Genomic DNA, 22,948 nt, shown 5'->3' on the forward strand with positions numbered 1-22,948 from the left:
TTCACATATTGTTACTAACTAGTGTATTTCTGTCTTTTTTTTTTTATTTTTATTTTTTAGATAGGTCTTGCTATATTCAGGCTGGACTCAAACTCGTAGGCTCAGGTGATCCTCGCATCTCAGCCTCCTGAGTAGCTGGGGCGACAAGTGCACACCGCCTCACCCAGTTCATTCAGTTACTAACTTATTGAATCTCAACTTGTATAAAGCAATTTATCTTGGAAGAGTAGGCTGCTCTTGAATTGTTTTAAGTAATGGTGATATTTTAGGAAGTAAGTGGCAGAGTCACAAAGTAAACAAGTCCACAGTACAACCTTGTCATTTCAATACAGTAACCTTATCTAGATATTGTATTCCACTAGTATTGCCAAATACAATATTTGAGGAATACCAGTGATTTTCTTTGCACTTAATAAATGCATTATGTTGATGCTCAGAGTTGAGTATATCAAATTGAGATCAAGTAGGTTGTAAGTAACATTAAAAGTGGAGTCAGAAACCCTAGGTTTTAGTCCCCTATTAACTTCTTGGATGCTTTTGTGCATTTATTCATTCATCCAGCCAATTAACAAATAGTTATCAGACATTTTATAATACCCTGGGCATTGTGCTAAGTGCTAAAGCACACAAATACAATGTACATTGTCCTTGCATTTAAAGACTTGTATTCTATTAGAGACGACAGACATCAATTTTTGAAAATGCAACCATTAACAATGTAACTGCGACTTAGTGCTACAAAGAAAAGTTAACCTGGAGATTGTACCAGGGAAGTTAGTACAGACTTGAACTGTGATTTAGATCTGCAGGATAATTAGGTGTCAACTAGGTGAATGGGGCTGCAGGAACTGCATATGCAAAGTCCTAGTGACTTGGATGCAGAATAATCGTATTCTAGGAATTATAGAAGGCCAGAATGACTTGAGCTCAGAGAACAAGGGCAAACCAATGTCTAGCAGTCAGAAGTCAAGAAATGGGTCTGGAGAGTGAGGGAGATGGGAGGAGAGGTGAGATCATTGTCATTGTATTTCAATACATTAACTCTGGATGCAGTTTTGAGAACTAATTGTAGGGGCAAAAATCGACAAGAGACCAGTTAGGAGGTTATTGCTGGAGTCCAGAAAAGATAACAGTGTGTGGCTTCATGGATTAAGAAAAAAAAAAGAGGTAGGCAGAGGCAAAAGGATAAATAGCATTAAGTAATTAATAATAGCATCAAGTAATAAGTTGGGTACAGGATGCGTGAAAGAGGCAGTGGGTGTTAAGGATGAGTCCTGTATCTCTAACTGAGATAGAGAACAATGATAGATGACCAGATTCGAGCAAGACAAACTCTGGAGGTCTTAATTTCTGTTTCTGCAAAGTATGAGTAAAACTTTATTTTGAAGATCTGTCTAGTTCTAAAATTGTATGCTTGTATTACATAATTCCATCATTTTTCAAAAATCGAGTGGCCTATCTTGAGTGGGAATTGCTTATAGGTAAATGTATTGTTTGTTTATCTCTACATTTAAAAATTACCCCCAAACGTTAGTGACTTAAAACAACAAACATTCATTATCTCACAATTTCTGTGGGTCAGGAAATTAGGAGCAGCTTGGCTGAGTGGTTCTGGTTGAGTTTCCTAGGGGGAGCATTCAGGATGTTGGCAGGGGCTGCAGGCATTTGAAAGCTTGACTGAGGCCACATGTAGCCACTTCCACAATGGCTCACTCACAGGCTGTTTGCAGAAGGCCTCAGATTCTTACGGGTGGCAGGAGGTTTCCATTTCTTACCACATGGGCGTCTCCACAGGCTCCTTGAATGTCCTCAGGACAATGGCATCTGGCTTGCCCCAAAGCAAGATCTGAGGAAGATTAACAAGGAGGATGCAGCCGTGCCTTTGGTGATCTGGTGTCAGAAGTCACAAGTCACATATCTTAGACTGAGTGATTTACAAATAATAGAAATTTACTTCTCACAGTTCTGGAGGCTGGGAATTCCAAGATCCAGGAGCTGGCAGATTTCGTGTCTGACGAGGGCTGGCTCTCTCTGCTTGAGATACAGCACCTTGTTGTTATGTGTCCTCACATGCAGACCGGTGGAAGAGGGAAAAGGGAAAAGGGAGAAAGGCGGGGTGAAGGCTGTTTTATAAAGGCATTAATCCCATTCCTGAGTGACTTCGCCACGTCCTAAAGCCCCCACTTCTTTTTTTTTTTTTTTTTTTTTTGAGACGGAGTCTCACTCTGCTGCCCAGGCTGGAGTGCAGTGGCCGGATCTCAGCTCACTGCAAGCTGCGCCTCCCGGGTTTACGCCATTCTCCTGCCTCAGCCTCCCGAGTAGCTGGGACTACAGGCGCCCGCCACGTCGCCCGACTAGTTTTTTTTTTTTTTTTTTTGTATTTTTTTAGTAGAGACGGGGTTTCACCATGTTAGCCAGGATGGTCTCGATCTCCTGACCTCGTGATCTGCCCGTCTCGGCCTCCCAAAGTGCTGGGATTACAGGCTTGAGCCACCGCGCCTGGCCAGCCCCCACTTCTTAATGCTATCACATTGGTGATTAAGTTTTCATATTTGAATTTTGGGGCACACATTCAGACTATAGCACACACTGTCAATTCCATTTTATTATTTTTGTTAGAAGCAAGTCACTAAATCCAGCCCACACCAAGGAGAGGGGAATCAGGCTCTCATTTGACAGGAGGAGTATCACACAATTTGTGGACATATTTTAAAATCACAACAGAGACTGGATACAGTGCCTCATACCTGTAATCCCAGTACTTTGGGAGGCCAAGGCGGGTGGATCACCTGAGGTTAGGAGTTCGAGACCAGCCTGGCCAACATGGCGAAACCCCATCTTTACTAAAATTTAGCCGAGCATGGTGGTGGGTGCCTGTAATCTCAGCTACTTGGGATGCTGAGGCAGGAGAATTGCTTGAACCCAGGAGGCAAAGGTTGCAGTGAGCTGAGATTGCACCATTGTACTCCAGCTTGGACAACAAGAGCGAAACTCCATCTCAAAAAAAAAAATAAATAAATCTCATATGCTTGACACTTCAGAAAGTGCTGGGCAACTTTTCTTGATAGTAAATAACACTGTTAAATACAACTAAAGTGTTATGAACTTCTAGAAAACAGCTGCCTAGAATACTTAGTGCCAACATTCTGGATGAATATTTATTCATTTATACATATACATTTAGATTTCTCTCTATCTCTGTAATGAGATAAGGGCAGTCTACGAATGTACAAAGCTATTGAGTCATAAACTAGTGGATTTTTTTTTTTTTTTTTTTTTTTTGAGACAAGGTCTTGCTCTGTCACACAGGCTGGAGTGCAGTGGTATTATCTCAGCTCACTGCAACCTCTGCCTCCTGAGTTTAAGGGATTCTCCTGCCTCAGCCTCCTGAGTAGCTGGGACTATAGACATGCGTCACCACACATGGCTAATTTTTGTATTTTTAGTGGAGACAGGGTTTCACCATGTTGTCCAGGCTGGTCTCGAACTCCTGACCTCAAGTGATCCACCTGCCTTGGCATCCCAAAGTGCTGGGATTATAGGCATGAGCCACCACTCCTGGCCACTAGTGGATGTTTGTATCTATAATTATAAAATACTATAATAAGTGATTATCTGTGCATACATGCTTTCTGCCTATGTTGTAAAATACACAATGAATTCTGTAAATTACGTATTGTTTTGTATGAGAATCAAATCTTTTTTATGCGAATCAGAGTCAGAGCGAAGAATTTCACAGCTTGAAGAAAGCTTGCAGATGGTCAAGTTCAACTTTCTCATTTAATAGATGAAAAAACGGCTGGGTGTGGTGGCTCACGCCTGTAATCCCAGCACTCTGGGAGGCCGAGGCAGGTGGATCACCTGAGGTCAGGAGGTTGAGATGATCCTGGCCAACATGGTGAAACCCATTCCCTACTAAAAATACAAAAAAATTAGCCAGGCAAGGTGGTGGACACCTGTAATTCCAGCTACTCAGGAGGCTGAGGCAGGAGAATCTCTTGAACCTGGGAGGCGGAGGTTGCAGTGAGCCAAGATAGCGCCACTGCACTCCAGCCTGGGCAACAAGAGCGAAACTCCATCTCAAAAACAAAAAACAAAAAACAAAAAAAACAAAACATGAAAAAACTTGAGTCTGTAATAAACAAACAATTTTCCCCCCTAGAGTTCTCAGTTTGTGGCAGAAAACCACAGAGGGTCTTTTGGTAATAATGTTAGAAATGGAATTCAGTGGTCTTTTGAGATCTTTGTTTTTTTCAGTCCTGAATATCTATGTTGTCTTAAAACAACTTTCAGGAAAGGCACAAAAGGCATAACATTCTCCCTATTTTAACATTGTTTGCAAGTAAGTTACAGAATAGCCCATTGGATCTTTCAAGGTCACTTAGTAACTTGTTTGTAGGAACTGGGAATGAAGCCAAGGTTACAGATTCATTTGTTTTGATTCTTTCCACTCATTTATTACTTACCTCTGAAATGTTATTGCCATTTATCACAAACTAAATTGGCTTTATTATATATGCAGAGAGGATTAGGTAATAGCTTTACCTTGTCTTTGTGGAAGACCAATATACACTCATATCTGTGAACACATGATGAATTATGTACTTATGTAATTTGATCTTTGATAGGGAGAGAATAAAGGCAGGAATAGACCTGTGGTTTCCTGACTCTTAGGTTAGGTACATTAACCATCAAACTTCTATCTACCGCACTGAAATTTTATAGCTTTTATCAACCATTAAATTTGTATGACTTACTAGGCATACAAAGTAAATGATAAGATAGTTTTATTTACTTTGTCTTTTTTTTTTTAACTGAGAGCCATTATATTGGTGAACACATTGTGAATATGTACTTAATTAAATGTGCAAGATAATGTGGATAGTATGAAATATCTTGGTTTATAACGGAAAATTCTCTTGCATTTCTTTCTTTGTAGAGGTTTGTTTGTTCATTTGTTTTTTTAAGTGACAGGGTATCCCTTTATTGCCAAGGCTGAAGTATAGTGGCACAATCATAGCTTACTGTAACCCTGGGCTCAAGCAATCCTCCACCTCACCACCTCAGCCTCCCAAAGTGCTGGGATTACAGATGTGAGCACCACACCCAACCTGTATGTATAGGTTTTTAAAAAGTAGTTGTAATTTTGCATAACTACAGCTTTTTTTTTTTTTTTGAGACGGAGTCTCTCTCTGTCGCCCAGGCTGGAGTGCGGTGGTGCGATCTCGGCTCACTGCAAGTTCCGCCTCCCAGTTTCACGCCATTCTACTGCCTCAGCCTCCCGAGTAGCTGGTACTACAGGCGCCAGCCACCACACCCGGCTAATTTTTTTTGTATTTTTAGTAGAGACGGGGTTTCACTGTGTTAGCCAGGATGATCTCAATCTGCTGACCTCATGATCCACCCGCCTCGGCCTCCCAAAATGCTGGGATTACAGGCGTGAGCCACCGCGCCCGGTGGATAGCTTTTTAAAAATAGTGCTGGAGGTGATGGTTCATGCCTGTAATGCCAGGACATTGGGAGGCAGAGGTAGGAGGACTGCTTGAACCCAGGAGGTTGAGTCTTCAGTGAACTATGATTGTGCCACTGCAATCCAGCCTGGGTGGCAGAGTGAGGCCTTTTCTCAAAATAAAAGAAAAGAGAAAAAAAAAGTGAATAAAATTTTTGATGGAAAAGCATTTTAGTATATTTTGATGTTTTCAGTTAATTTAGTATCTAATACTGTTATAAAATTATTGGCTTATACAAAACTGTATTTTCCAAAGAAATAGTTGGAAATGAAAGGTCTGTTTTAGCATGCTATGTTATTTAACAAGTATTTATTGCATGTCTCATTTGCCATAGTTTTTAATATTAATAGTTCATGTATTTCCAGTTACTGAATACATATTTGTTTCTAGATTGTCAGTAGCTGTTTCAAATTCAGTATGTTCCTAACCTGCCTAATTATCTTGATTTCTTAGTTCTACTTCTTTTATTCTCCTCATTTATCTTAATGGCACTTCTGGAAACCTTGAAGTCATTTTCACATTTCATTTTCTCTTACCCCTCAAAGTCTATCTCCAAATCTTTGAACGGATTCTATTTTCTCTTCTTCATCCTCACAAACTCCCAAGTTCAGACCCTCGTCCTGTCTTGCTTGGGCCTTTGTAGCAAAAGTCTATCTAAAGTAGACAGTTTTGATCTCACCATCTATGCTCACTGTCACTGAACCAGGCAATCCATGTGGCTGCTAAGTTACCTTACTAAAATATAAATCAGATCACATTATTCCTCTTCTCAATACCTCTTATAGGTGCATTCCTGTTTCCTCAAGGGTGAAGGACAAACTCTGCAGTACCTGAATGGATCTCAACTTACCTTTCTGAAGCCTCTGCTTATACACATCTTCATATCTGAACATCAATCCCATCTTCCTACTCAGTCTCCAAAGCTGGTTGGTTGTCTTTCCTCTGCTTCTCCTCTTAGAGCAGCAGTCCCTACATTTGTTGGTACCAGGGAATGGTTTCGTGGAAAACAATTTTTCCACAGACTGGCAGCAGGGGTGAGGAGGTGCAGCAGGAGATGGTTTGGGGATGATTAAAATGATTCAAGCACATTACATTTATTGCACACTTTATTTCAATTATTATTACATTGTAATATATAATTAAATAATTATACAACTCACCATAATGTAGAATTAGTGGGAGCCCTGAGCTTGTTTTCTTGGAACGAAATGGTCCCATCTGGGGGCGATGGGAGACAGTGGCAGATCATCAGGCATTAGATTCTCATAAGGAACACGCAACCTCGATCCCTCACATGCACAGCTCACGATAGGGTTTGTGCTTCTCTGAGAATCTAATGCCACACTGATCTGACAGGAGGAAGAGCTCTGGCAGTAATGCGAGCAATGGGGAGCAGCTGTAAATACAGATGAAGCTTCATTCCCTTGCCCAACTCTCACTTCCTGCTGAGATGAGGTTCATAACAGGCTACGGACAGGTTCATAGTCCAGGGGTTGGGGACCCCTGTCTTAGAGAACTTCTACTGTCCTTTCCTCCACATGGTGTTCTCTTCTCTAAGCAGAGTGAATTGCCCTCCTCTCTGTCTCCCTTGACACTATGTGTCTATCTTTATTATAGCTCCTATTGCACAGCATTGTTTGCTTTTCCCATTACTGAACCAAAGGGCAGGAACCAGCTCTTATTCAAACTAGCAAGGGGCCTGGAAGTCAATGTTTGTTCTAGATTTAAAAAAAAAACAAAAAAACAACAACAAAAAAACTGTTATGTATAAACCATTCTTGGAAAAATGATTTTTTTCCACTTTCAAGAAGTACTTTCATATGTGGTAGGGAGACAAATGCTTTGTTAACTATCATCAGAATTCCAGAATTCAGAATTAGCCAATATACTGTGGTGAAGTAGCTTAGGACTGTAGCATAGAACTGTTAGTAACAGATTGGTTTGAGTGGGGTATTTTAATTCTTATTTTTTATTTGTATGTGGAATCTTCTCCCAACTCCAGAAGAATTCAGGACTCTCTCAGAGCTCCCACAGTGGCCCAGCTCGCCCTCTGCAACGGACCAGCGCCCTCGGGAGTAACCAGCTGGTTAACACCATGATGGACAATAGGTTTGCCATAAGTTGCACCCTTTAGGGAACGGGCGTTTCTTCGCCACCACGGCTAACACTAATCCTATATATAACGTGTAACCTTTGCTTTGGCCTTGTGAGCTCCAGTCGGCGCTGGGCGACAGGCCGGGTGGGGCGGGAGCTCCTGTGGAGAGCAGAGAGCTGGGCGGTGGTCAAGCAGCAGCGACCCTCAGAAGAAAGTTTGACATCAGACTGCTTTTCTCCATAGCTCCTGAATGTACTTGTATGCACCCATCTTGGCTTACCTGATGGCTGCCGCCAGACGGAAAGGGCTTAATTCTTATTTTTTAGATGAAGTCTCGCTCTTGTCCCCCAGGCTGGAGAGCGATGGTGCGATCTCAGCTCACTGCAACCTCCGCCTCCCGGGTTCAGGGATTCTCCTGCCTTGGCCCCCCAAGTAGCTGGGATTACAGGCGCCTGCCACCACGCCTCTGGCTAATTTTTTGTATTTTTAGTAGAGATGGGGTTTTTTACCATGTTGGCCAGGGCTGGTCTAGAACTCCTAATCTCAGGTGATCCACCTATTCTCGCCTCCCAAAGTGCTGGGATTATAGGTGCGGAGCCACCGCTACCGGGCTTTTTTTTTTTTTTTTTTTTTTGAGACAGGCTCTTGCTCTGTCACCCAGGCTTGAGTGCAGTAGCCCCATCATGGCTCACTGCAGCTTCAACCTCCTGGTCTCAAGCAATCCTCCCACATCACTCTCCCTAGCAGCTTGGGACTATAGGTGCGCGCTCCCCCCGACCGCCTGACTTACTTATTTATTTTTGTAGACACAGGGTTTTGCCATGTTGTCCAGGCTGGTCTCAAACTGCTGGGCTCAAGTGATCCGCCCACCTCAGCCTCTCAAAGTGCTGTAATTACAGGCGTGAGAGCCACTGTGTCCAGCTGAGCATTTCTTAAGTACATTATATGACAGACTAGAAAATTTCTTGTAACTAATGATTAATACTATTTTTTCTTAAAAGAAAAGTAGTTTTAGCAAGTGTGTATGGTTTTAACCCTTGAAACCTGAGGTGTTGGAATAAAAATAAGAAAGAAAATTGTTAATTAAATCTCTAATATTTCATTTAAAAGTTCATGTATCTGATGTAAGAAACAAAATTGTTTCTGCATGTGTGTAGATACTACAATCAATAGTAAACCTGACCCCTGACCATAAAATTCTGTCAGCTCAGCTTTCCACAGTTATTTTTAGGAAAGAGTGGCTTTGCTGCTTTTATGTAATTGGCAATCCATTATTGGAGTAAAACTCGAATCAGAAAGTTCTGGGCTGGGTGCGGTGGCTCACACCTGTAATCCCAGCACTTTGGGAGGCCAAGGTGGGTGGATCACAAGCTCAGGAGTTCGAAACCAGCCTGGCCAATATGGTCTCATTTTTTTTTTTTTTTTTAGATGAAGTCTCGTTTCATCTAAAAGTCTCGCTTCATCTCTACTAAAAACACAAAAAAATTAGCCGGGCATGGTGGTGCACGAGTGTAGTCCCAGCTACTCGGGAGGCTGAGGCCGCAGAATTGCTTGAACCTGAGAGGCGGAGGTTGCAGTAAGCTGAGATCACACCACTGCACTCCAGCCTAGGCAACAGAGCGAGACTCCATCTCAAAAAAAGAAAAAAAAAAAGGTTTTGTTTCGTTTTGGTTTTGGTCTTTTTGGAGACACAGGTCTTGCTTTGTTGCTCAGTCTGGAGTGCAGTGGCCTGATCATGGTTCACTGCAGCCTTGACTTCTTGGGATTAAGCGATCCTCCCACTTCATCCTCTCAAGTAGCTGGGACCACAGGCGTACACCACCATGCCCCGACATTTTTTTTTTTTTTTTGGTAGAGATGGGGTCTCACTATGTTGCCCAGGCTGGTCTTGAACTCCTGGGTTTGAGCAATCCTCCCACCTCCCAAAGTACTAGGATTACAGGTGTGAGCCACCACACCCAACCAGTTTTCATGTTTTTAATTTTTGCATTTTATAAATAATATTGTGCATTTATGCATAAAGCTTTTGCTGTATTTCAGATTATTTCCTTCAGAAAGAATTCCAGATATGTGATTACAGGTTCCAAGACTTATGAACATTCCTTTTTTTTGAGACAGGGTCTCACTGTGTTGCCCAGGCTGGAGTGCAGTGGTGCCATCATGTTACTGGAAAGGAGTCCTCATCCAGACCCCAAGAGAGCGTTCTTGGATCTCATGCAAGAAAGAATTCAAGGTGAACCCATAAAGTGACAGAAAAGTAAAGGAATTGGCCAGGCACCGTGGCTCACTCCTGTAATCCTAGCACTTTGGGAGGCCGAGGTGGGCAGATGACCTGAGGTCGGGAGTTCGAGAGCAGCCTGGCCGAGAGGTTGAAACCCTGTCTCTACTAAAAGTAAAAAAAAGATTTAAGTGAGCGTGGTCTCAGCCGCCTATAATCCCAGCTACTCGGGAGGCTGAGGCAGGAGAATGGCATAAACCCGGGAGGCGGAGCTTGCAGTGAGCCGAGATCTGGCCACTGCACTCCAGCCTGGGCGGCAGAGCGAGACTCCGTCTCAAAAACAAACAAACAAACAAACAAAAAAGTAAAAGAATAAAAGAATGGCTACTCCATAGGCAGAGCAGTAGCTTGGGCTGCTGGACTAAAACTACCCATAGTTATTTATTGATCATATGCTAAACAAGGGTTGGGTTATTCATGAGTTTTCTGGGAAAGGGGTGGGCAATTCCCAGAACTGAGTGTTCCTCCCCGTTTTAAACCATATAGGGTAACTTCCTGATGTTGCCATGGCATCTGTAAACTGTCATGGTGCTGTCGAGAGTGTCTTTTAGCATGTTTATGTATTATAATTAGCATAAAATGAGCAGCAAGGATGACCAGAGGTCACTCTCATTGCCATCTTGGTTTTGGTGGATTTTGGCCAGCTTCTTTACTGCAACTTGTTTTATCAGCAAGGTCTTTATGACCTGTATCTTGTGCTGACCTCCTATCTCATCCTGTGACGTCTAATGCCAAACCTCCTGCGAATGCAGCCCAGGTCTCAGCCTTATTTTACCCAGCCCCTATTCAAGATGGAGTCGCTCTGTGGTCAACGCCTCTGACAATCATAGCTCACTGCAGCCTCAAATTCTTGGACTCAAAGGATTCTTCTGACTCTTCAGCCTCCTGAGTAGCTAGGACTATAGGTACATGCCACCACGCCTGGCTAATTTCTATAATTTTTTTTGTAGAGATGGGGTTTCACTGTTTTGTTCAGGCTGGTCTTGAAAATCCTGGGCTCAAGCGACCTTCCCACCTCAGCCTCCCAAAGTGTTGGGATTACTGGTGTGAGCTTCAGCACGGCCAGTTATGAACATTCTCTTTTTTTTTTTTTTTTTTGAGATGGAGTCTCGCTCTGTCGCCAGGCTGAAGCGCAGTGGTGTGATCTCGGCTCACTGCAATCTCTGGCTCCCGGGTTTAAGCGATTCTCCTGCCTCAGCCTCCCGAGTAGCTGGGATTATAGGCGCGTGCCACCACACCCAGCTGATTTTTGTATTTTTAGTAGATACGGGGTTTCACCACGTTGGTTAGGATAATCTCGATCTCCTGACCTTATGCTCTGCCTGCCTCAGCCTCCCAAAGTGCTGGGATTACAGGCGTGAGCACAGCACCCTGCCATGAACATTCTTAAGGGTTGAATCACAGTGCCAAATAGCTTTATAAAGAGATTATTTCAGTTTACACTCCCACTCACAATGTCTGAGAGTACCCTTTTTATCTCACCAGCCTTGAATGTTATCTTTTACTTAAATATTTACTAATATGATACCCAACTAAAATGTTGCAATTTTTGGTCTGTTTGCTGTTGTAGAGGATAGGATAAAATCAAGGCTTTTGGAGTCAAATATACATTTGGGTTTGGTCACCGCTCTGCCACTTCCTAGTTTTGTTACATTGGGGAAATTACCTCTTTTTAAGCTGTTTTTATTCATGGATTGTTTTTTAAAAGGGCCAATAACAGTATTTATCCCAGAAGGTTTTTGTAACCATTAAAACAGACAGTCATGTAAAAGAATTTCACACCAGTGTCTGGCACCTGATTAAAAACAGTGAATCCTTCACTTTCAGTTGCAAAAGTGTGTTATATAATTTCATTTGACTAGTGTACTATGTAGGAATTTACAAAATACTTTTTTTCTTACCTACTTCATGGGAAGTATTACATAATAGTTTGACTATGCCTGCAACCTGAAGTGGTAGGCTGAACAATAACCAAGATAATTCTTGCAACCTAGGGAGAAGGTAGGGAGTGATCTTTTGGTGGTCCCTAAGAACCACAAGAACCTATTTGGTTACAAAGCACACACCTGGTTCTCATTCTTGAGGAATTTGCTATCTAAAGACCCTTGAGTTTAACCCTTGAGTCTCTTGGGGGCTTTTAATTGTTCAGAGAGGTCTCAAAGGGCAATAGTGGAAACTCACTGGAGAGGCAGGCTAGTGAAAGTGATTTACAGGTATTTCCTGGAAAAGCTACTGTCTCACCTAAGGTAAATGCTAAGGCAGGAAGTATAGGAGTTATTTGTCCTATAAAAGTACATATACTCAGTTTTGTAATTTGAATCTAAAGTTTGTTCACAAAAGCTAAGCCAAAAAAACTATCGCAAACAGGGCAAGCCAGGCGAATCTGATTTTGTGTGCTTGCTGTTTGTATATTCACAGCAAGTTTTGCTCCCTGAATCATCCCATCCGACAATGCTGAGGGGACTCAGCATGGATTAGATGACAGAAGACTGATCCAGAAATCAGGAGCTTCCTGTCTCATCCTAGCCACTAAAGTGAGTGGGTTAGACTTAGTCTTAAGATTGAATGCCTAACTTTCTCTAAATCTAGAATTATGTAGCTTTGGCGGCGCTTTGGGGCCCTACTTCCAACTTTTTCTTGCTAACCCACTCCTTCCAACTGCCAAAGCATATCGTTGGTAATAAAAAATTATCACACATCCTTGCTTGGATTAAAATTTGCACTCCTGATTTGGGGTCTTATCCATTGAAGTTTTGGTGAAGTTTTAAAATTGTCGCTGAAAAATTAAGTTTTTCTAGTTGGTTAAAAACTGCCAAAATAATGTAAACGTTCTTTGTTGCAAATCTAAATTCCGCTCAGGTAGGCCCTTTTCTCTCTCCCAGTCCAGGATCTTCAAACCTAACAGCCAAGTCTCACGCTCCATTTGGTCCCCGGCTCCCTCTGGGAAGAATTCCTCCTCTGGGGGCGACGGCAACGCCCTCAGTGAGTTTGCTGGCACCAGCGGGAGTTTCAAGTTTCCACTCGTTGGGGAGGCGGCGGGCACACTCCGAGCTTTGGGCTGGGCGGCTCCTCTTCCCTCGACCGCAGGCTTCGCTCGAGCCCAGCGCTCTCCAGAAGGGCTCGACCCTCCGGCGCGTTCGTCCTATTTCCCTGGGGGCTCCCGAGCCCGCAGCCTCCCCCCTCGCGTTGGCCGGCCCTAGACCGCGACCCCCGGCCACGCCCGGAGCCAGGCCTGCGGCTGCGAGCCCGCGGGAGGGGCGGGGCGCGGGCGGCCCCCGGCGGCGGCGTTGGCGCTCAGGCTGCGGCGCGAGGCAGGCCGGCCGGCCGGCAGAGGGAGGCGGGGGGCGCCGGGCAGCCCCGCCTTTTCCCCGAGGAGGCGCCGAGCGGCCATATTGCGGAGCTGTCTGCGGTGGCGGCGGCGCCTCTCGTCTCCCGCGGCCCAGCGCTCGCACCACCGCCTCTCCCTCCCTGCCGCAGCCGCGCCGCCGCGCAGCGCCCCAGCCACACGCCGGCGGGCAGAAGTCGCCCGCTCTCCGGGTAAGCCGCGGCGCCCTCCCTTCCCCCACTCCCCGCTCCCGGTTCCTCCGGAGACGCTGAGGTGGCGGCGAGAAGTTGCGGGGCCCGCGCTGCCCGGCCGTGGCGCCGCCGCCAGGGCCTGGGCGCGCCTCTGCTCGCGCCCCTCTGGTCGAGGCGCCACCGTGGTAATGGCCCGGCCGGCCAGGCTCCTACCCGGGCTGGCGGGGGCCGCGAGGCCCTGCCCGAGTCGTGGCTGAGCCGCGGCCCGAACGTGCCTGCTTGGCCAAAGTCGACCCTTGCCGCCGCGCGATTCTCCTCTCCTCGGGGCGCGGGGTCTGCCTTCAGCGCCGGCCTCGGACCCCCGCGCCCTGGGGACGGTGGGTTACCGCTGCCTGGACTGGGCCCCGGGCCCGGGCTGGCGTCGTCCCAAGGGTTGTTTGAAAATCCAGATATGCAGCGTAGGTAGAATTCGATTTTGCATTTATTAGAACTTGTCCCCCGGCCTCCGGTTTGAAAGGAGGGGTGTTGAATTACTAGACAGCGTGCGTTCCGCCCCAGTGGCAAAGGGGATGTTGCATGACAGGGTTTGGGGCACCAGCCGCTCCCACCGCCAGCACCCGCCAGGCCAGGGCCGCGGTTCCCGTCCACAGCTCTCTCTGCTGCTGTTGCAGCTCTCGGAGCCCCTAACTTTCTCGGGCCCTTGAGGCCGCTCAGTTTTAGCGTCTCAGACCCCACCAGACAAGTTCAGTTCATGATAGCCCTCTTTTCCTTTAAAGGATTCTAAGCTCAATTCCCGGACTAAGTTTGAAAGGGGGCAGTGCAATTTTTTTTTTTTTCTTCAGTTTAAACAGACTACATCACTTCCTAAACAGATGTCACGTTTCTTCAAACATTCCCAATATTTGGTGTTTTTTTTTTTTTTTTTTATTAAAGAGTAATTATTAGGTTGGAGGTGTGTTAAAAATCAACTTCATAAAAATATATTTTAAAATCCAGTTGAGATTTTGGTGGAAGACACGTTGCTGAGGAGCTCGATGGCAGTCTTGTGGCACTAACACTGGCAGGATGTAAATATAAAAGCCTAAGATGATAAGGGTTTATTTGATAAACGAGTACTTTGACATAGACATTGCAATCTATTGTTTACGGAGCATACTTCTTTTTTTTTTTTTTTTGGAACACTAAATACTCTTTTATATGACTGATGGAGCTAAGAAGGAACAATTACCCCGTTCATGTTGCTGGATAAATAATGGCTTGATCCATTTGCCAAAACAGCATCACTGGATTTGAGAAAGGAGACTAATATTCAGGATTGCAGTTTTTTATTTTTAGAATTCCTTTGCTTTCCCCAGTGTACTTTATCTTCCAGAGACTAACAATACTTTACTTCAAATACAGCAACATGTAAAACACTCCTTTTGAAGTTAATCGTATGCTGTAAAGAGGATTGCAATGGCTTTCTTTGCTTAATCGCTTTTTTATATATGATGGAATTTAATAAACAGTTGGTGTATTAGTAAGGAATGAATAGACATTGGCATTCTTTACAGTTTTATTTAAATGAGACAGCATTTGATTATGGCACTGAAATAACGTTGAGTTCTTGACCTTAGGAAACACATACAATGTTTTGTTCACTCCTGTATCCACACACATGGAAGAGTATGTAGGAGGGGCTCAGAAGTAGTTGTAGAATAGATGTAATTTGGGTGTAGGGAAAATACGTTGAGTCTGTCCTTTTTTTTTTTTTTTTTTTGGAAATTTTGATTAATTAACTGAAACTCAATTTAATTACTTTTCTTTTGATGTTAAGAAATGACAGACTTTGCTGTTCTTTCCCTCCCTTGCTGAGTCTCATTAGTCTCTGGGATGGGGAACGCGTTGTTTTTTGTTTATTGGTTTACTATTCCCAAGAGAAGAATTGGATTTTTTTTTTTTTTTTTTTTTGGAGTCAGTACATTTTTACTCAAGGAATTCCATGTTGTGATTTCTTCCACTGTCCATCAAGTTCACTTTAGATTCTCTAAAGAGCTGCAGTCAAAAGATTTATCTCCAAGTTAGTCCTTTTTAATGAAACTGATGCTTATTTTAATCCAGTTGTCCTGTCAGCCCATCTTGCTCTGTCGCCCAGGGTGGTATGCAGTGGCGTGATCTCGGCTCACTGCACCTCCGCCTCCCGGGTTCAAGTGATTCTCATGCCTCAGCCTCCTGAGTAGCTGGGAGTACAGGCGGGCACCACCATGCCCAGCTAATTTTTGCATTTTTAGTAGAGACGGGGTTTTGCCATGTTGACCAGGCTGGTCTGGAACTCCTGGACCTCAGGTGTTCTGCCTGCCTCGGCCTCCCAAAGTGCTGGGATCACAGGCATGAGCCACTGCACCGGCCAGAATTGGATTTTATTGTTCATTTTTTATCTTTGGCAGGCTGTTGAAGTGAAACTCTTTATGTGTTTTTATTTTGCTTGCAGTTCTCAATCTTTTAACCTACTCTGTGTGATCTGATATAGTAGAGTCTGAAATGGTGAATAATGGTGAGAATCTTGTTTTTTCATCCATTTTTAATTTAATGCATTTTAATTTATGCTACTAATGTTTAAAAACGGGGTCAAATTTTAACCAGTATTTCCTGTAGACCAAAGTCTAAGAAAATATGTTTTATTGAGGTTGTGAAGACTGAGCCATGCTAGTGGAGTTTATCTGCAAGGTGTAGCTAAATATAATTTCATGTTACTTCTGTGAATCTGGGAAGTCAACCAAGTCACTCTTGGGTGTCAGGGACCTTCCTGCAGACCACAAGCTGGCAGGTGGTACTTAACTGATACTGCCCCTGGGGTACAAGATTCAGTGGAGCTGGATTGGGTTGCTATGGACTCCACCTCATTGTAAGTCTCATGGCATTACTGATCCAGTTAAGGCTGTTCTGGTAACTTCCTTGATTGTTGCAGCCAGGTTGTGCACACTTCTTTGGTGGTAGAGGTGTCCAGTCTGGCCCCAGAGAGTTCCTGAATTTCTAGCCTATTTTAGAGAAATCCTGCTTTTCCTACTTTAAGTTTCTGGTATATATCTTAATATTTATATTGAATGTGTAGTTTAAGCCATTTTTAAAAAAATCTATAAAAGTCGTATATTTTATGGCAAAGTTTAAAAACCCAGAAAAAATGTGAAGGAAAAGGTCAAAGTTCTCCTTACTCCCTAGAACACCCCAGCCCCTTTCCCAGTCCTGTTTTCCATAGGTAGCTGCTGTTGGCAATTCCTTGTTTACGGAAAATGCCAGTAGGTATGCAGGGATAAACATATACTTTGTATCCCTTATTTGTGATTTTAAAGTCTTGTTAAAATAGGGTTACGTTGTCACAGACATTGAAAGGGTGCTTATTAACTTGTGTTAAACATTGAGTAAATCATATTTCTCATGTTTTCATCATTTGAATAAAAGCACACAATAGAATTCGCTATGCTAATTCCCAAGCGTGTATATGTGCAGATTTGTTTTGTACAGATTTTCTTGATTAATGATTGAAGATGAAGTTTACTATTTGTTTTCTTCTAGCATATGGCATATAGTTGACAATGAGAAATGGTGTCTTTTAAAAACAGAAGGTTTATGATTTGGTGTGGGAAATATCCACATCTTGCTCTTAACGAAAAAAGTTTGCCAACTCCTTAGAAAAAACATCCTGTTGAAAGGATATTTTAGATACAGTATTGAAGAAACAGGTACTGCACTGTTTATTTTCTCTAAGATTATGGAATTTATAAAGCTATGAACTTCAGTATTAGTAACTGAGATAATGGACTGTTTTCTTCTGAGTTGTAGATAATCTCTATGGCTTTCAGGACGTTAAATGCTTTTTTTAAAATTTATTTGTGAAACGTTTAAGTCAACTAGGACTGACTGCAGGTAAATTTGTGAAGTGAGCACTCTTCAGTTTTGAGCCCTTAGGTCATTTTAGATGCTTTGGCATCAAATAACAGAAAATTCTCCAATTGGTTTAAACAATGAGGAAATTTAATGTCATTTTTTTCTTAATTTTTTTTTTTAAAAACAGGGTCTTCCTCCATTACCCAAGCTGGAGTGCAGTGGTGCTATTACAGCTCACTAGAGCCTTGACCTCCTGGGCTCAAGTGATCCTTTAAGTTCCTCCCACCTCAGCCTCCCTAGTAGCTGCCACCAGAGGTGTGTGCCACCGTGCCCAGCTTTTTTTTTTTTTTTTTTTTTTCGAGACAGGGTCTCCCTCTGTTGCCCAGGCTGGAATGCAGTGGCATGATCTCAGCTCACTGCAACCTCTGCCTCCAAGGTTCAAGTGATTCTCCTGCCTCACCTTCTGTAGTAGGTGGGATTTAAGGCACAAGCCACCAGGCCCAGCTAATTTTTCTATTTTCAATAGAGACAGAGTTTTACCATTTTGGCCAGGCTGGTCTGAAACTCTTGACCTCAAGTGATCTGCCCGCCTTGGCCCTCCCAGAGTGCTGGGATTACAGGTGTGAACCACCGTGCCCAGACAACAACTAATTTTTTAAAAAACCTTTTTGTAGAGATGGGGTATCCCTATGTTGCTCAAGCTGGTCTCTAATTCCTGGGCTCAAATGATCATCTACCTGGGACTTCCTGCCTTGGACTTTTGGCCTCCCAAAGTGCTGGGATTATAGGTGTGAGCCACCATGCTTGGCCAGAATTTATCTTACATGCTAAAAGTCCAGAGGTTCAAGAATGGTTAAATAATGACATCAAGAACTCCTCTTTCCAACTCTCTTCCCTGTGATTTTTCCCCATTAACTTCATACTAAGACTGCCCTTCCCCGTATCAATTTGGCTGCTGCAAAGGAGCCAGGAGCAGTGCTGTGGACCTGTAGTCCCAGCTACTCAGAATGCTGAGGTTGGGGGAATCACTTGAGCCTGGGAGGTCAAGCCTACAGTGAGCCCCTTGTCCCAGTCTGGCTGCTGCATCCCATCTAGACAGAGCAATATCTAAAGGAGTAAGAGGAACTGTTTCTAGAAACCCCCAAGCAGATGTCTTCTGAGTCTCATTGGCCAGGATTGGGGCACATTCCGTATCTAACCAGTCAACTGGCAAGGGTAATGGAATTGCTCTTTCTTCCAACTCTGTTCCCAGTAGAGTCTTTACTTCTTTTTTCTTTTTCCTTCCTGCCTCCGTCCCTCCCTCTTTCCCTGTCTCCCTGCTTCTCTCCCTCACTGTCACCTCTCTGCTGCTAGAGTGCGGTGTCATGATCATAGCTCCCTGCCACAAACTCCAGGGCTTTGAACTCTACGGTTCAGGCAGTCCTCCCACCTCAGCCTCTGGAGTAGCTAAGACTACATGTGCATACCACCATGCTTGGCTGATTTTTATTGTTTTTAGAGATACGGTTTCACTGTGTTGCCCAGGCTAGTCTCAGACTTCTGACCTCAGGTGATCCTCCTGCCTCAGCCTCCTAAAGTGCAAGCAAGCGCACCCAGCCCCGTTATTTTCATTATTCATCTATATTACATGTCTTTGGTTCTTTTTTACCCCCATCCAAAGTCATATCCGAAATTGATCGGTTACAGATAGTCATATGTAGTGAGCTCATATCTTTCTAGGTACCAACTTCAGTTGAATTATGAAAGGAAAAGTGTTGATTCCTGTTAAAATACTTGGCAAATTGTGGTCCATGGGCTAAACCCAGCCTATTCCCTGCTTTTGTAAATAAAGTTTTATTTGAACACATCATAGCTTACTTGTTTACATATTATCTATGACTGCTTTCCTGCTACAACAGTAGAATGGTTTCAACAGAGACTGTATGTATGGCTTACAAAGTCTATAATGTTTACTTAACTGGCCCTTTACAGAAAAAGTTTGCTGACCACTGCTTTAAGGTGTCAGTCATACATTCAGACAGTTATTATATGCCACTACTCTTTGCATTTGCCAATGGAAAGATGAGTAAAATACTGAGGAGTTCTCATGCTAATGGGAAGATAGATGTGCCATATGGTATTCATAAAGTGTGTTAAGTGCTTTTTTTTTTCTTTTGGATATAGTGCCTCTGTTGCCCGGGCCAGAGTGTAGTGGCTTGATTAAAGCTCACTGTGACCTTGACCTTCGAGGCTGAAGTGATCCCTCCACCTCAGCCTCCCAGGTAACCGGAACTATAGGGGCTTGCCACTGCTCCCGGCTTTTTCATTTTTTGTAGACACGGGGTCTCACCATATTGCCCAGGCTGGTCTTAAACTCCTGGACTCAAGTGATCCTCCCGGCTCAGCCTCCCAAAGTGCTGGGATTACAGGCGTGAGCCACCACACCTCACTTGTTAAGTGTTGTCACAGTAGTGTATATAAATGAATTAATACTCATTGCAGCAGCGTTTTGAGTACAGTCTTCTGTGATGTGAGTTCTGGATGATGTTTCTTGCTTTCTTTTTTTTTGTTCTTCTTTGTTAAATCTTCCTGTTGTTTTTGTAAATTGATAATCTTTTTTTTTTTTTTTTTTTGAGATGGAGTCTCGCTGTCTCCCAGGCTGGAGTGCAGTGGCTGGATTTCGGCTCACTGCAAGCTCCGCCTCCCGGGTTCACGCCAGTCTCCTGCCTCAGCCTCCCGAGTAGCTGGGACTACAGACACCTGCCACCATGCCCGGCTAATTTTTTGTATTTTTAGTAGAGACAGGGTTTCGCTGTGTTAGCCAGTATGGTCTCGATCTCCTGACCTCGTGATCCGACCACCTCGGCCTCCCGAAGTGCTGGAATTACAGGCGTGAGCCACTGTGCCCGGCCGATAATCTTTTAATAACCAGAGTGGCTGTGTTTATAAGAAAAAGTCCTGGCGAGTATATGGAATAATGTGGATACATGAATGCAACATTAGGACTCTTGTTTTGTTTTTGAGACAGAGTCTCACTTTATCACCCAGGCTGGAGTGCAGTGACATGATCTCAGCTCATTGCAACCTCTGCCTCCTGGGTTCATGCGATTCAACTGCCTCAGTGTCCCAAGTGGTTGGGACTACAGATGCGCACCACCACGCAGGTCACCACGCCTGACTCATTTTTGTATTTTTAGTGGAAACGGGGTTTTGCCTTGTTGGCCAGGCTGGTCTGAACTCCTGACCTCAAGTGATTCACCCGCCTTGGCTTCCCAAAGTGCTGAGATTTCTGGTGTGAGCCACCGCGCCCAGCTAACATAAGGACTCTGAGTGAAAGGGAGAATGGGAACATAGAAAATCACAGCTGTGGTTAATTGACTTTAGATCCCTTTGGCTTGGATTAAATTTTCTTAGCCATTGTGAGGACGCCTGATAGTTAAGCTGTTTATAAGTTGTAGACTTAGAAAAACCGTAAAAACTTAGTTTGGTTGTTTAGCAAAGTTCGTATATATCACCAGAAAGCTTACTACTTATATCTAATCAACAAGCAGCATGGTAATTACAGTTATTAAGTATATCAGATTATCTGGCCTTTAATTTGATTGTTAACTTAATTGAAATTATTGAAACAGTTTTGGATAGAGATGGTTAAGGCTTGAATTTGGGAGGCCTGGTTGTAAAGAGTTTTTTTTTTTTTGAGATAAAGTTTTGCTCTTGTCCAGGCTAGAGTGCAGTGGCACAATCTTGGCTCACCACAGCCTCTGCCTCCCAGATTCAAGTGATTCTCCTGCCTCAGCTTCTCAGGTAGCTGGGATTACAGGCATGCGCCACCACGCTTGGCTAATTTTGTATTTTTAGTAGAGATGGGGTTTCTCCATATTGATCAGGCTGGTCTCAAACTCCTGACCTCAGGTGATCCACTCGCCTCGACCTCCCAAAGTGCTGGGATTGCAGGTGTGAGCCACCGCGCCTGGCCGTAAAGAGCTTTTTTTCTTCCCCATGTTCATGTTGGTTCTCTCTTCTTAGTGATGCTTATTAGCTTGGTCATTTTACAACATAAAAAGAGAGAGGAAACTATTGCCCTTGACACTAATCAGTAGAAAAATTTAAATGAGTATTATGTGTAAGATTAATTGAACAAAATCAACAGACATTTTGAGGCCCAACTGTGAACCAGGCACTGTATCAGTTTTTCTGAAAAGGGTGTTAATATCTAGAAAATTAGAAGCTTAATTTTTTTATAGTAATAGAACTGCCATATAGCCTCATTGACTGCATTAGAGAATATTGTCTAATTATAAAGACATGTAAGAAACATACTGACTTTGTTCTCTTTTGAAAATAAGCTATAATATCTGATGTTTCAAAACACATCAAGGGTAGAATTATTTTTGAGAATTATTTTGTGTTTGCTTCTTTCCCGTTACATAAATGACTTTCATGAACTTATCTTTGTTTTCCCATTTCTAAACATTTTTATGTGAATGTTTAATGTTTTCTTAAGAGTGAAATGAGGAAGTTGAACTGGATTTAGCTTTCTTACCTTTTAGTATTTCATAATTGCAAATGATAGGGTATTATTTTATTTTCTGTTCACCTTAGGAACCATACAGATATGATTTTGCTTTTTAAATGTACAAAATTCTTAGAAGAGATTCTAAATTCAGTGTAAAACTTTGGTGTTAATATTGCAGTTCAGCTTTATCAATTTTAGAAATTTGCTATGCATTTTCAGTAACATGTATATTACTCAAATGTTGAATATTTCATTTCCTTGAAAATGTCTTTAAACCAGAAATCATTTCTACATGAGCAAGACTTAATATCTTATTTAAAACTGCCTCTCACCCTTACAGGAATTCCACTTACAGAGATGATCATACCAGTTATTAATGTGCACTTAAAACATCTTTAGAGGTAGTCTCTTGACCTGATAACAATAGAGGAGAGAGCTTTAGTAGCCTACTTCTTGAAAAGCCCTAGTAATTGTTTGGTATGAACTTGTCTAGAATGGTATCTGAGAAAAGTAGAGTAAGATAATCAAAAGAGCCCAAGACTAGGATTTAAATGAACTTCTTTGTTAAGTAGCCCCCTGACATTGAACAAGTCATTTATCTGAATCTTAATTTCTTTGTTAGAAGAATGAGAGAAACACCTGTCTTGGGCAGGAAGGGGAAGGGCAGTTATAGTGAAGATTAGGAAATATAGGCAGAATGGAGACTGAACATTCTACAAATGCTCCCTGTATTCACTACCCTTCTTGCTTTTGGCCTTATTTCTTTACTTGCAAGATGGAGCTAAAAATTCTTGTCTTCTTTGCTTCACTTAGGGAAGACATGGCGTTATATAGATAAAAGTGCATTATTATTTGTTATTAAATTTATTAACACTGAGCTAACAGCATAATAATCATAGTTCTTTACCTGGGGACCTATGACCTTGAATGGGGAAAAAGTTGCATCTTTATTTTTACATTTTCTTCTATTATTAATATAGACAACATTAGCATTAGCAGTATAGTACCAGAGACTGTGTCTGTTTTTTAATTTTTGTTTTTTATAGCGATGGGATCTCACTCTGTTGCCCAGGCTGGAGTGCAGTGGCACCATCTCTCCTGGGTTCAAGTGACCCTTTGGAATAGCTGGGACTACACATGCACATCACCACACGCAGCTAATTTTTTTGTTTTTTGTAGATTGCCCAGAC

General features: G+C 43.0%; 1 protein-coding gene across 3 annotated transcripts in view; it reads left to right on the forward strand.

Moving 5' to 3' along the window:
- Positions 1 to 12,911: 12,911 nt before the first annotated feature.
- RDX (radixin) overlaps positions 12,912 to 22,948 on the forward strand; it is a 114,718-nt gene continuing 104,681 nt past the window's right edge. For 2 of the 3 annotated variants that reach the window (XM_003910660.5, XM_003910659.3), the window contains exon 1: positions 13,171 to 13,420. The gene's annotated coding sequence lies outside the window, so the exon portion shown is untranslated. Of the gene's footprint in view, positions 13,421 to 22,948 lie in introns of all 3 variants that reach the window. The other variant, XM_009187224.3, reaches the window with a different exon arrangement.

The sequence above is a fragment of the Papio anubis genome, chromosome 12 (assembly GCF_008728515.1).
Source record: "Papio anubis isolate 15944 chromosome 12, Panubis1.0, whole genome shotgun sequence".
Classification (NCBI taxonomy): Eukaryota; Metazoa; Chordata; class Mammalia; order Primates; family Cercopithecidae; genus Papio; species Papio anubis.